The sequence below is a fragment of the Globicephala melas genome, chromosome 7, assembly GCF_963455315.2.
Source record: "Globicephala melas chromosome 7, mGloMel1.2, whole genome shotgun sequence".
In the NCBI taxonomy this organism is placed as follows: Eukaryota; Metazoa; Chordata; class Mammalia; order Artiodactyla; family Delphinidae; genus Globicephala; species Globicephala melas.
Genome location: NC_083320.1, coordinates 108199494 through 108212429, shown reverse-complemented (window position 1 = coordinate 108212429; position 12936 = coordinate 108199494).

Here is a 12936-nt window from a genome sequence, read left to right as displayed (position 1 = left end):
TGTGCCACCATTTATTTTATTTATTCGTTTATTAGCATACAAACAAGCAAGGGACCAATGGCTCCCTGGCTGATATTTTCATCATTAACCCCTTCCCTGAATTCCAAATGTGTGGTGTATGTCCCACAGGCATCTCAAAATTATTTTGGCTGAAACAGGACTCATTTTTTTTTTCTACAGTATCTTCCAATTTATTTTTTTAATTTTTATTTTATACTGGCGTATAGTTGATTAACCATGATGTGTTAGTTATAGGTGTACAGCAAAGTGATTCAGTTATCCATACAAGTATTGAAACAGGACTCTTGACTTATTCCCTCCACTCATTCAGTCTACTCCTCCATGAGTTATAACCCCTGCAGGAAAGGATACCACCGTTTTTAGTGGAGACTGGAAGGATGGTGGCCCATGCCACGTGCTGGCAAAATATTTGGTAATAGGACCACCTGGGATATCTCAAAAATAGACAATTACCCAAGTAATTAAACACTCCTAGTTTAAAGGGAACGGTTCATAAAGCAGAACGTTAATAGTGTGTGTTGGCTGCTATCGGCTGAAAATCAAAGAGAATAGAGTCAAGAAATCTGGGGCCTTGTACACTTGGATGAGGCAATGGATTTTCAGTTCCAAACGGTAAAAATTAACATTGAGAAATGCTTGAGCAAAAGAGGCAGTTAAAACTCAGACTCGTAGCAAGGAACAGAATAAGGGTTTGCTCATCACGTTCATTGTTCAAGACATCTGAATGGAATTAAGATGATGAGCCTTACAACTGTTTAGGTGGCCAAAATAGCTCATGGGAAAGAGACCAAGTGTCTAGATATCTGAAATTAAGGGAGCATGGGGGGAAGGCATTTCTCAAGAACTCTGGTGTGACAATGGCACATGGAGTTGATTAGAATTAAATCAGTAAATCAGAATTAAATCAGAAGATGACTATGCTTTTAGGTTTTAGAGAGTGATGTACTGCCGAAGAAACCAAAATCTGGACCAGGGTGGTTTGTAACTGAGACTTTGTGATCTTTGGACCCCAGACCTTCTATAGAAAGGAGGTAGAGTCAGATGCTCAGCCCTGAAAAAAGGCACCATCTCTAGCACCCTCTTTGGATGCAGCCAGTGAGAATAACAGACAAGGAAGGTCCTCCCCAAAGGTCAGAGCCAAGGGTCCCTGGAAGCCCCACATCTGGAACAGAGTTAGGACCTAATTAAGGAACATTTGCCTTCCTGGGTAGGGGGTTCCCCTTGAGTCTCCCCAGCAGGATTTCAGAATCCCAGTGGGCCGGTGTGGCCATGTGTCTCTCACCCTTTCCTAGTGGAAGCATGTGTTTTGGTTGCTTCAATCCCAGTCTCTCTACTGTGTGTCTGTGCAGTGGGGGAGGGTGGACAGCTTTTATTTGGGGTTCACGGATCCTGGATCTAGAGAGCCACATCTAGTCTGGACTCCATGCACTGATGGTCCTGCATCATTGCCTGGTATAGAGACCTCTTGCAGGAGCCTGGACTTTGTGTCTGAGGCCCCGACCTGAACGGGCCCCTGGGACATCACTTGCAGCATGTGGTCTAAACGTGATCCTTGAATAAATGAGTAAAGGACTAAGGGAATTAATGATTGGATTTCTCAAAACCTGCTCCAAGGCCCTGGAGAAACAAAGATGAATGAGGGGCCCAGGATGATATCAGAGGAGGTGGAACGCGGGGGACAAAGTCTCAGAACACAGGGACCAGAGGAGCTGGGTGTGAGCAGGAGATGTGGCTGTTGGGTGCTGCTTTGCATTGCCCAGAGGAGGCAGCCCAGGGGTCCTCATAGACAGAGGACCACTGTCTTTGGGCCGAAACTGGCTCACAGGTCCAACACCTTTCCTTCTCTGCAGTATGAGCTTCTTCAAAAGGCCCCAGTAACCACCCTCCTGGCCATGATGTGTGGCAGGAGGAGGGGTAAGACTGGGGGGTTGCAGGAGAGGGTAGAAACTTTTTTTTTTTTTTTGCGGTACGCGGGCCTCTTACTGCTGCGGCCTCTCCCGTTGCGGAGCACAGGCTCTGGACGCGCAGGCTCAGTGGCCATGGCTCACGGGCCCAGCTGCCCCGCGGCATGTGTGATCTTCCCGGACCGGGGCACGAACCCGTGTCCCCTGCATCGGCAGGCGGACTCCCAACCACTGTGCCACCAGGGAAGCCCAGGGTAGTACCTTTAACAATGCTCCTTAGAGCAAAGCTGTGACTTGGCCTGTGGTTTATGGACCCCCCTTGCTGACTTGTGTGTGAAACTCCTCTATCCTACGGGATGACTCACTCTAGGGTGGCACATGCGTGGTGACTCCCATACTGGGTGATTCACGCCAAGGTGACTCACACACAGGAGGTAACTCACCCAGGATCTCTTGGTGAAGAAGTTGTTTGAGCCCTATTTTCCTTTGTTTATTTGTTTGAATTTTATTTTTTTCTTTTTCATCATGGTTTATCACAGGATATTGAATATAATTCCCTGTGCTATACAATAGGACCTTGTTGTTTATCCATTCTCTATAATACTTTGCATCTGCTAATCCCAAACTCTCAATCATCCCTTCCACAAACCCTCCCCCTTGGCAACCACAAGTCTGTTCTCTATGTCTGTGAGTCTATTTCTGTTTCATAGATAAGTTCATTTGTGTCTTATTTTAGATTCCATGTATATGTGGATATATGGTATTATGTGGATAGTGATATCATATAGTATTTGTCTTTCTCTTTCTGACTTACTTCACTTAGTTTGATAATCTCCAGGTTCATCCATGTTGCTGAAAATGCCATTGTTTCATTCTTTTTTATGGCTGAGTAATATTCTATTGTCTGTCTATCTATCTATCTATCTATCTATCTATCTATCTATCTCAAATCTCCTTTATCCAATTCATTTGTCGATAGACATTTAGATTGTTTCCATGTCTTGGCTATCATAAGTTGTGTCTGAGCCCTATTTTGATGTGGTGCCCAGCACTACCTTTTCTGGGTTTTCTTGGTGATGGACATGGTGGCCTCCACTCAGGCTGGTGAGTACCTGACCACAGCCTGGACAGTTCTGGACCACCCACTTCATTTTCATTTGGTCCCAGCATTACTGGTCCTGCCCAGTAAGGAACTTTGTGAAAAATATCGTCTGGGCTTGAAATATCTGCTTGAATTAAAACCCAGGCAAGAAAAGAAATGAAGGCTAATGGTCCCGAGCCACAGGCTTCCCCAGTCAGGCATGGGGTGTTTCAGAAAGTTCTGGGAGACCTGCAGTGAGAGGTCTTATGATGATTTATCGTATGAGTACTTCAGTGACCAGATCCCATGGGAAGCTCGTGGGTTGCAGAGCTGATGGAAGGGTGTCAGAGGAGCCCCCTCGCTCAGTCCCGTGGCTTGGCCCTCACAAGTCCCATTCTCAGGAAACCTCCGCATCAGGCAGGACCAAGCCGAGCTGTGGAGCCAGGCAGGCCTAGGCTCATGGCTCTACCCTAATGCAGCTGAGAGGAGGCCCTGCAAGGTCATGTTGGCTCTCTGACCCTCATTTTCCCCACCTCCGATTATATTTTAATTGTATGGTTGTGGAAGGACTGTATGAAAAGTGCTGGATACAGAGCAGATACTCAGTAACTGCCCTAGGAAAAAGGAGGAAGCATTAAAGGCCCTGTTCCAGGAATCAGGGGATGTGGGTCTTGAGTAGATCTTAAAAGTTCTCATTGCAAGAGAAAAAACAATTGTAACTAGGCGTGGTGATGGCTGTTCACTAAACTCATTGTGGTGATCATTTCACAACATGTGCAAATAGTGAATCTAATACAATGTTATATGTCTGTTATATACCAATTTTTCAAAAAGGAATGTATTGGATCCTAAAACTGGAAGTCCAGGGAGAGAGGGCTCAGGCATGGCCAAGTCCGGAGGCTCAGAGGATGTCACCAGGAGGCTCTCCACCCCTGGTGGCCTGGCCTTCCTCTGGGTGTACTTTTCCCAGGTGGGTAGCACAGATGGTCTCCACAGTCCCAGCCCTGGTGGGTTCTGAGTACCTGTGACTCCTCCACCCAGTCACCACGGAGACCTGCCCAGAAGGTTCTGACTGGCCACGTGGCAGCCCTGCCGCAGCAGTGATCACTCTGATTGGCCAGCTTGGGTCACATGTCTGCTGCATAGGTGGGAAAGGCAGCTGGGGATCCGCTGTGCTCAGAGGCTGAGGGAGAAAGTGTTGTCAGGCAAGGAGGGGCCCCACGCTTTGGAACAGGAACCTCACAACCACAGCCACATCCTCAGAGAAGGGAACAAGTGACTTGGGAAGCACATATTTCAAGGAAAACAGAGAAGCTTGTTGGAGTACAGGTGTCCTTCCTATCAGCTGGACACTCAGAAGAGGAACTTAGGATTTGGGGGCAGAAGAGAAAGAGACTGGGTTGAGGAGCAGAAAATTTAGATTTTTTTCTGAAACCATCCAGATATGAACTCTGTAAAAATACTCCATGCAACCCTGGGAAATGTCCCCAGAGACCAGCAATCCCAAGACCACAATTTAAAATTTTCCACCCTAGGACTGTGATTTCTAGCACTTATAGTTAAAGACTGAGTTTGAGTTTGCATTTTGCAAATCGTTTCCTCCCTCATTTTACTTTTTCACAGTGACTCAGGGAATTGCACTCTTTATGTAGTATCTTATGGTGGCCGGTTTCCTTCCATCTTTTTAAAATAATGCATTTCCATTTAGCTTGGGCTGTCTTCTGGGATTAATTAGTGACTGCACAAGTACATGAGGCTTTGGTGGCCAGTGCCTCTTGACAGATGGCACCTGGAAAAAAATGGGAAATGATTGCAGAGACGGTAATTATGACTTTCTGGGTGTGAGAATTTTATGAAATACCTTCAGGGTTGAAGCTCCCACCTAAGTTCTTGGGACCCCTGAGCCCCATGGCTGGGCAGAGGCCATTCACCCTCCTTCTGAGCTCTGGTTGGAAATGGTATTTCCTATTACATGGAAGGCAAGGGGGACAAAAAAGAAAAAAAAAAAAGGGAATTTGATTTATACACAAGACTTCTGTTCCATAATTACGGTCTAGAATTAATTGAATACCCTGTAGCTTTTTGTACTGTGTATGCTAATGATGACCAAAAATGGATTCTCTTCTATATTTCTGTATTAACTTATCTTAAAGTGACATACTGTGAATAACAACCCCCTGTACTGCTGGACTAGGCAAGTTTATAATTTGCAGTTCAAGCTTTTATTCTATTCAATTTGTTTAGGTAATTTATTTTTCTAGGAAGGGAAAAAAAGACCTAAATTACAGGAACTAACAGTCCCTGTTGCCAGAAAGTGCCAAGGATTTGGAGTGAATAAATACTCCTGAAATGAGCTGATTGCGACATTGTGTAGGGAACTCGGTGAGCAGTCATGCTAGTTTTATTTTATGGACCATATTGAATTAATTTAATTATGGAATATCAGTGCTCTGCCTGGTAATTAGCATTGCAGCGATTTCTCCAAGCACGAGCTCCAGTGACGACCAGGGCTGTGCGGGCTCCGGGATGCTGTCTTGTACAGAGGTGGGCACTGACCCGAGGTAGCCCCTCTGAGACAGGAGGCCAGGTGGCCAGCTCCCCGGGATGACAGTTTGGGGATTCTCACTTTATCCTCTCACTATTCCAGCCTCTCTCTTCCCTGAGAAATAGACGCAGGAGTCAGGCAGAGGGAGGTCAATACAGCATCTTACTTCTTGCCTTATTATGGTTTATTGCGATGTTATTGTGTAGTCTAATTTTTGGCTTTCACCTATGGGAAAACTTAACCTTTCACGTCCAGCTCAGCAGGCATCTCGGCACCTCACCCCCACATCAGATGGTACCTGCCTGAACCACAGCTGTGCCTCTCCCACCCCTACCCCCCACCCATGGAACCCAGTCTTTCTAAAAGCAGGATAGGAAAGACCTTCTCTGCAGGCTCTGGTCACTTCCTTCTGTCGCCACGTGACCGTTTAAAACCTTCTCATGTTACTCCCCTCACCCCAGCTGGTGGCTGACCTCTTCTTTTGCCAGTAATTGGAAGACTTCATTAGATAGGAATTCCCTGCACCCCAGCGAGTTAACAAGCTGAGCTGTGTCCCCATTGGCCCTCCCCTCCCCCTCCCCTGCCCCCTCCTCCCTCCCCTCTGGGAGAGGGGGATGACCCAGTGCTCAGAGACAATCCCTCCACATGTCCTGGGTTCCAATCCTTCCTGCCTCCTTGCAGATTTGACTCCTTCGACTTCATCTCTTCTCTATCCTATATCCTCACACCTCTTTGTGTTGGTTCCTTCCCAACAACATTTAAATCCACTCAAGTCTGCTAATATGAAGAAAATTCTACTCTGACCCATCTTTCTCCAGCTTCCGCCCTCCTCCCAGTTTCCCTTTCACAGCTGGGGGCTCTCTCTCCTCACGTCCTTTCCTGCATCCGTGAAGTTGGCACCTGGCCTCATCTCTCCCCTGAAACCCGGACCAAGGGCCATTCTCAGGCCTCATCTTACTGATAGTATAGCCTTGGTCCCTTGTAGATGGGAGTGTAGCATAGCGGTTAGGAGCTTGGGGTCATAACCTCTCTGTGCCTCAGTTTTCTCAACGGTGAAAAGGGAGTAATAATAGTGTACATGGAAGTGCTCAGAATGCTACCTGGCATCTCACAAGCACTCAGTAAGTGCTTTTGATTATGAATATTGACCACTCCCGCTTAAACTCCGTGCTTGTGCATCCAACTGTCTACTGGGAGTGTTTCCTTCTCGATCTTAACCCTTCAGCACCGAGCCATCACCTTCCGCCCACGCCTCCTCTCCAGCCTGCCCTTTCTCCATGATTTCATCCACCGGATCCTGGCTCTTCGCCCCACCTTCTCCTTTAGCACCCAGGGCTAATCAATAACCAAACCCTCTTCTAGAACTTTCTTTTATATTTGCAAATTCTGTCTGCTGTTCTTCGCCGTCACTGCCAATACCTGGGAGCACACCGCCCCTGTGTCCTGACTGCCTGTCTCCTCTTGATTTTGGATCTGTTTTTGGAGTGGCTGTTCTGTGTTCGCGTACTGCATGAACGCTTCAGCGGCTCCCCTGCTCCAGAGAGGAAATGACATTCTCCGGAGGCCGTGCAGGGTGCACTGTGACCTACCCTTACTGCTCCTCCAGCCCAGGCCTCTCCGTTTGCCCCTCAGCCCCGCTCTGGGAGTAGCAACATTGAGCTGTCTGCAGTCACACGAGTGTATTTGTTGCTGGAAATGTGACAATACCGCAGACTCAGCAGAGAACCACGCAAGGAAAGTAGCACCAGGGACCGTGCCTGTGTTGGTTCCCTGTGAAGGAGGCTTCTTGGACGCCCCTCACGCTATTTCCACACACGTGGAAGAGGGGGAAGGCTCGCTTCTAGGAGCAGGGGAAGTGAGGACGGGTGACCGTGTGCCAGCCATGGGTCAGTCTTTACGGAGGTCGAAGGGGACTGGGTCCTGGAGACACCAGCCGTGCAACCATGTGTGCTGGGGCCTTCCCGGCCGGTGTGGACTGTGGAAAGGTGAACTGTGGCGCCTTGGTCTGGTCTACGAGTCCTGTTCAGCTGATTCTGTGGGTCTGTCTCCTATGCCCCTGCGCATGGAACACCAGGGCTGGGGACCACTTACTGCAGTGCCTGCACCCATGTCCCACGTCCCATGGCCGCTGGCTCTGAGTGTCCTCTGACGCCCCTCCCCCTCTGATCTCCTTTGGGTCCTCTGGGTAGAGAAGCTTCCAGATGACCCTGCTATGACTCCCCAGGTCCCCCACATGGCCTGCAGGGAGGTTCACCAACTTGCCAAAGGTCACGCTGCAGTTAGATGGAGGAGCTGGAATTGGAAATTTGGCCATCTGGCTTCTTCTCTACACCTCCTATCATTTAAAAAATAAAAAAGTCTCATAAAGACAAGCCTCTTTCTGGTCAAAGCACCTGGGTTGTACCAGTGGTTGGTATTTTGAGGGAGAAGAGATTTGTGCAGTTCCTGGCTTTTGGATATCTGAAAAGAGGTAACAGCCCCAAAGATGCTAAGTCTAGACCATAAAGAGTGTAGAAGGTGGAGAGGAGAGGCATAAAGCGTCCTTGCCAGTACAAAGGTGAATGGCAGCAGGCTGAAAGCTCAGGAGAGTAGGGTGGCTAGAAACCCAGCTAAATCTGGGGTGTCCCAGAGCAGAGGATATGTGGAGCTGTTGCTGCCCTGTCTCCCCCTCCGTGGACCCCCTGCTGCCCTCGGGGCATCTATTGGTGGGGCTGCAGGCCTCCAGCAGTGTGGATGGGGGTCAGCAGGAGACAGGAGAGGCCTGGGCAGGGGGCCTGAGGCAGCCGCACCGACTTGTGCTCAGTACCTGCCCCCCCTCACGGTGGCAAGGAACAGTCCACAGACACCACCCACGATGATAGGCCGGGGGGCTGCAAAGAACCTGAGCTGGTGAAAAGACTGTGATGAGCTGGGATCAACTCAGGAGTAGCCAGTAGGGGAGGCCCCAGGGTTGAGTGGAGACAGAGGACTGTCCCTTGGCCCCTGAGAGGCAGTGCGGAGAGCCCTGGGGCCCCGCCTGCCACGCCTAGATGCCCAAGGTTCCTATGGTACCCAAGCCTCGTTTTCTGCCATTTTCATTTAATGGAGATAACTTTCGGCTCTGCAGCCTCGAGCAAGGTAGGGCTCAGGGCCAGCTGGGCTGGGCAGGATGCACAGCTCGTGAAACTGGGGAACCAGGTGATCCCAGGGGGCTCCCTGGTTACCCCATCTCCACCCTAGGCTGAGGACTCCCCGAAGAGAGGAGAGAGGGAGGGAAGAGGAGAGAGCGAAAAAAGACTGAGGAGTTTTTTTTTTTCCCCCTTAAAGGAGCAGTCACCCAAATAACACGGGCCAGGGATGGAGGAAAACATTTCTGATGCTCATTCATCCTGAAGTACCTGGCTCAGATGGTTGTGGATGCCGCCAGAATTCACCTCAGAGAGAGGCACGTGCAGAGAAATATCCCAGCTGTGCAGAGCCACAGGGAAATGGGCACCGCAGAGGTCAGCTTGCTGAGGGTAAACGTGCAGGTGAGTCCCTTCAGCGACAGGGAAGCCCTGGGTCGGGCCCATCCCCAGCCCTCCCAAGGCTCAGGCAACCCCTGGGATGAGCAGGGCAGGTGTCCAGTGCCAGGTGGAGGGGCCCACTGAACCTCTTCTCCCCCTGCTGGGCAGGTGTTGTGATCCCCACTGAAGGGTGAAGAAAGCAAGGCTCAGACAGGTGAAGGAACTCGTCTGGGCAAAGGGGACTTCAGACCAGATTTTTCTGTAAAGCTCGTGTGCTTCCTACTGCCTTGCACTGTCATCCCCAAGTCCCCGAAGTCAAAAACTTAAAGTTATGTCTGTACAATGCTGAGTCCGTGCAAGTGGAGAGCGTCTGTTCGTTCAGATGCACAAACTGCAGAAGTCGGTTTCAGTTCCCTCTGCTGAGCCAGGCCAGCAGAACGCAGGGACGGGGCGGTGGCATCCTTGCTCTGCCGTGTGCCCTGAAGGCTGCAGTGTGTGGCTTGGCCCACAGTAATGGCTGCCACGAAACAGGCTGTGTTTTAAATCACCCGTGGGCATCAGGGAGGGCTGGGCTGGGGAGTGGGGTCCCCTGTGGCTCACAGGAGGCGCTGAGGCTGTGCCCAGCCCTCACTGGGCTGCCAGCCTCAGGGAGCGTGAAGGGCTAATTTCATGGCTGATAAAACTCTCTGTACACGAGACTTCACAGACAAATGAGAGCACCGCTCTTCTCCTTTTATTATGACATTTATTTTCTCCTTTCCTTGAGAGTGGGACATGTTCCAGCCTCCCTCGGTCCTGGCTCCTGTGGCCCTATGAGAGGGATCAGGGCTTCAGGGATGAATGCATGACACCAGAGGGTGACGTACGGGCTCCCAGGTGCCCAGCCACATGGGAGCAGAGCCGGGTCCTTCTCCCCACCAGGAGCAGAGGGACTGATGCGAGGGTCCCAGTGGGTCTGCCAGAGACCCCATGTCATCCTGGAGGGTTTGTTCTGATAGGGTTTGAAACAACGGGGCTTAGTTTGATGGAGAAATGGTCTAATCAGCCTGTTTCTTCCTATGGCTGTCCAGATATACCCTGCATTCCACGATATCTCCAGAAGCCAGCTCATCCTACTAATCCAGGAAGCCCTCTCGGGTGCCCTGGCTCACAGCCATCTCTTTTTCCAGAACTCTGTCCGAGGCCGACTCTCCTAACCCTGCTGGCTTTATCCCACGGGCCAGCTGTGCCATTTCAGTACGTTCTCCCTGGGGCCCGCATCGTTTGCCGCATAGTAGAGATTCGGTCTGGTGGGTGAGCCCCCCAGCTGGTAAGTGATGGAGCCTGATGAGGTCCGCAGCCCGTCTGGTCCGAGTACAGAGTCTGATCCAGGCTGGGGTCACATGACAACTTTTCACAGGTCATGCTTTATCACCTCAGAGAGTTTGGTTTTTCTCCCTAATTACACGGGAAACTTCTTGGGAGTAGGTACCATATTTTATTTTCTCCTGTTCCCTCTCTCAAGTATGAAACACAGACACACACACACACACAAATACACACACAAAACAAAAGTACAAAAAGCCACTGACAGATCAACACACACAGGACACACACACAATGCATGGCTGCCTAGACGTGTCTGAATCTTCATGCAAGGCTAGGTGTGCATGACCTCTGCTCACAGTACACAGAGACACGGTCACTTTCATGCAATTCCCGAGCACACTGGAGTGATGAGGAAAGAAGTGTGAAAAAGGGGTTTCGGCAGAAGGCAGGACTCATGGCTACCTTGTGTGTGTTCGGCCCCTCCTGCAACCTCTGGGTCTGGCCTGAGCCATGGGCGTGGGGGACCTGGAATCACAGCTTACTGGCTGTTCATTGAAAAAGTGTCAGGAGCTCTCCCAGCCTCACGCTGTGTTCAGTGAAAAAAGTAAAGTGTGATCAGCGTGCCTTGCCCCTGGGTTGTGTGATGATTAGATGAGAACGCAAGCTACAACGTCTGTTTCGTAAGAAAGAAGAGACCTATCATTTCTCCCTGAACTGCAGTGCGGCAAAGCACGTATTAGGTAGTTAATTTTATGTACCCACCCATCCGGGCCCTGGGATGCCCAGGTATTTGGTTAATTTCTGTCTGTGAGGGTGATTCTAGGTTTGAATCCGTAGGCTGAGTAAAGTAGATGGTTCTGCCCAGTCCACTGAAGCCTGAGCAGGAAGGTACTCTGTCCTCCGCCTGCCTTCCAGCCCGGGCTTGATCTTCTGCCTCTGGACTCAGACTTACATGGGAACTTACACCATCAGCTGTCTCGTCCTTTGTACTCTAGATCTTGGAATTTCTCAGCCTCCATAATCATGTGAGCAGATTCTTTATAACAAATCCTTTATCTGTCTGTGTATTTATGTATGTATCTACTATCTGTCTGTCAATCTACAATCTATCTATCTCTATCTATCTATCTATCCATCTAACATCTATCATCTACCTATCTATATCTATCATCTATGTATCTATGTATCTATCTCTATCATCTATCTATATATCTATTTTATTTATCTATCATCTATTTATCTATCTGTTATCTAACTATCATCTATCAATCAATCTATCACCTATCTATCTAATATCTATCTATCTATCATCTCTCATCTATCATGTATCTATCATCTATCTTTCTATTAACTATCTATCTATCATCTATCTATAATCTATCTTTCTATCATCTATTTATCTATCTATCTATCATCTATCTATCAATCATCTATCTATCAATTATCTATCTATCAATTATCTATCTGTCTATCTATCTATCTATCTATCTATCTATCTATCTATCTATCTATCTACCTATCTTCTATTGCTTCTGCTTCGCTGGAACACTCTGACCAGTACAGGGAGGAAACTGTCTTTTCAAGGAAAAACCTTTGGGCCGCAGGTGGAGGACGGGGCTGGTGAGCAGGTCCAAGGCTGTGATGGAGGGGCTGCCTCCCTGGCCTGAGTGCCAGAAACTGGGAGTTGTCCAAGCAATGCCTCACAGGACAGCCCTCAACAGGCTAGTGGCCCGTGTGCCGGGCTGCATTACTTTTGCTCTAAGAGAGCCAAGAGGTGAGTCTTTCCCCCCGGTTTGTTTGCACTGTGAAAACAGATGCCCAGGGGCACAGAGTGGAAGTAAACACACGTCTCTGACATGTGGTGAACTCACTCCACGGGCACCTGGTAGTAGCTGGCTCACACTGTCCCAGGATGTCATGATGAGTTACTGGAGTTGGCGTCCCGAGAAAGGGAGCTCTGTACACTGAGTGAGGCCCAGACTGGTGGGGGCCAGCCCCCCTCTTGCTTCCCAAGGTTGGCAGTGCGGAGTGATGTACGGGGGGGGGGGGGGGGTGGTGTCTGCAGGACTCGACAGGGTTCCGGAATGTTCGATGCTTCTTTAGATGACACAGATATGGTAAAACAAAGTAAAGAGTTCCAAACCAGGATGTGGGGAGCGGGGAGTTAGATGAGGAGGTGCCCCAAGTGCTGTGGGGCGAGGCTGTGTCTCCGTCTTTGCCCGCCCGCATCACTCGGTGCTGGGCAGACAGAGCTGAGCGCCACACACCGGTATTTCCGGCCCCTGTCTTGAGCCACACCCTCAGTGGACTTCATGCTCAGTGAACACAAAATCACCCTCTGTTCCCAGAAAGCGTGGAGTTATCTTAAGCTTCCACACCTTGTCCCTGTCATTCCCTCTGCCTGGAGCTCCCTCCCCACTGTCCCCACTCCTCCCCCCCCGCCCCCTTCCTCCTTTTTCCCATGCAGTCAAATACAATATTTTAAGGCTTCTGTCCATGTCACATCTATACGGAAACTGTCCTTGAGCCCCAGGCTACCCTCAGCACAGCCATGAAACCTTGTATGTTGACAGTAGTGTGTAGTACTCTGTA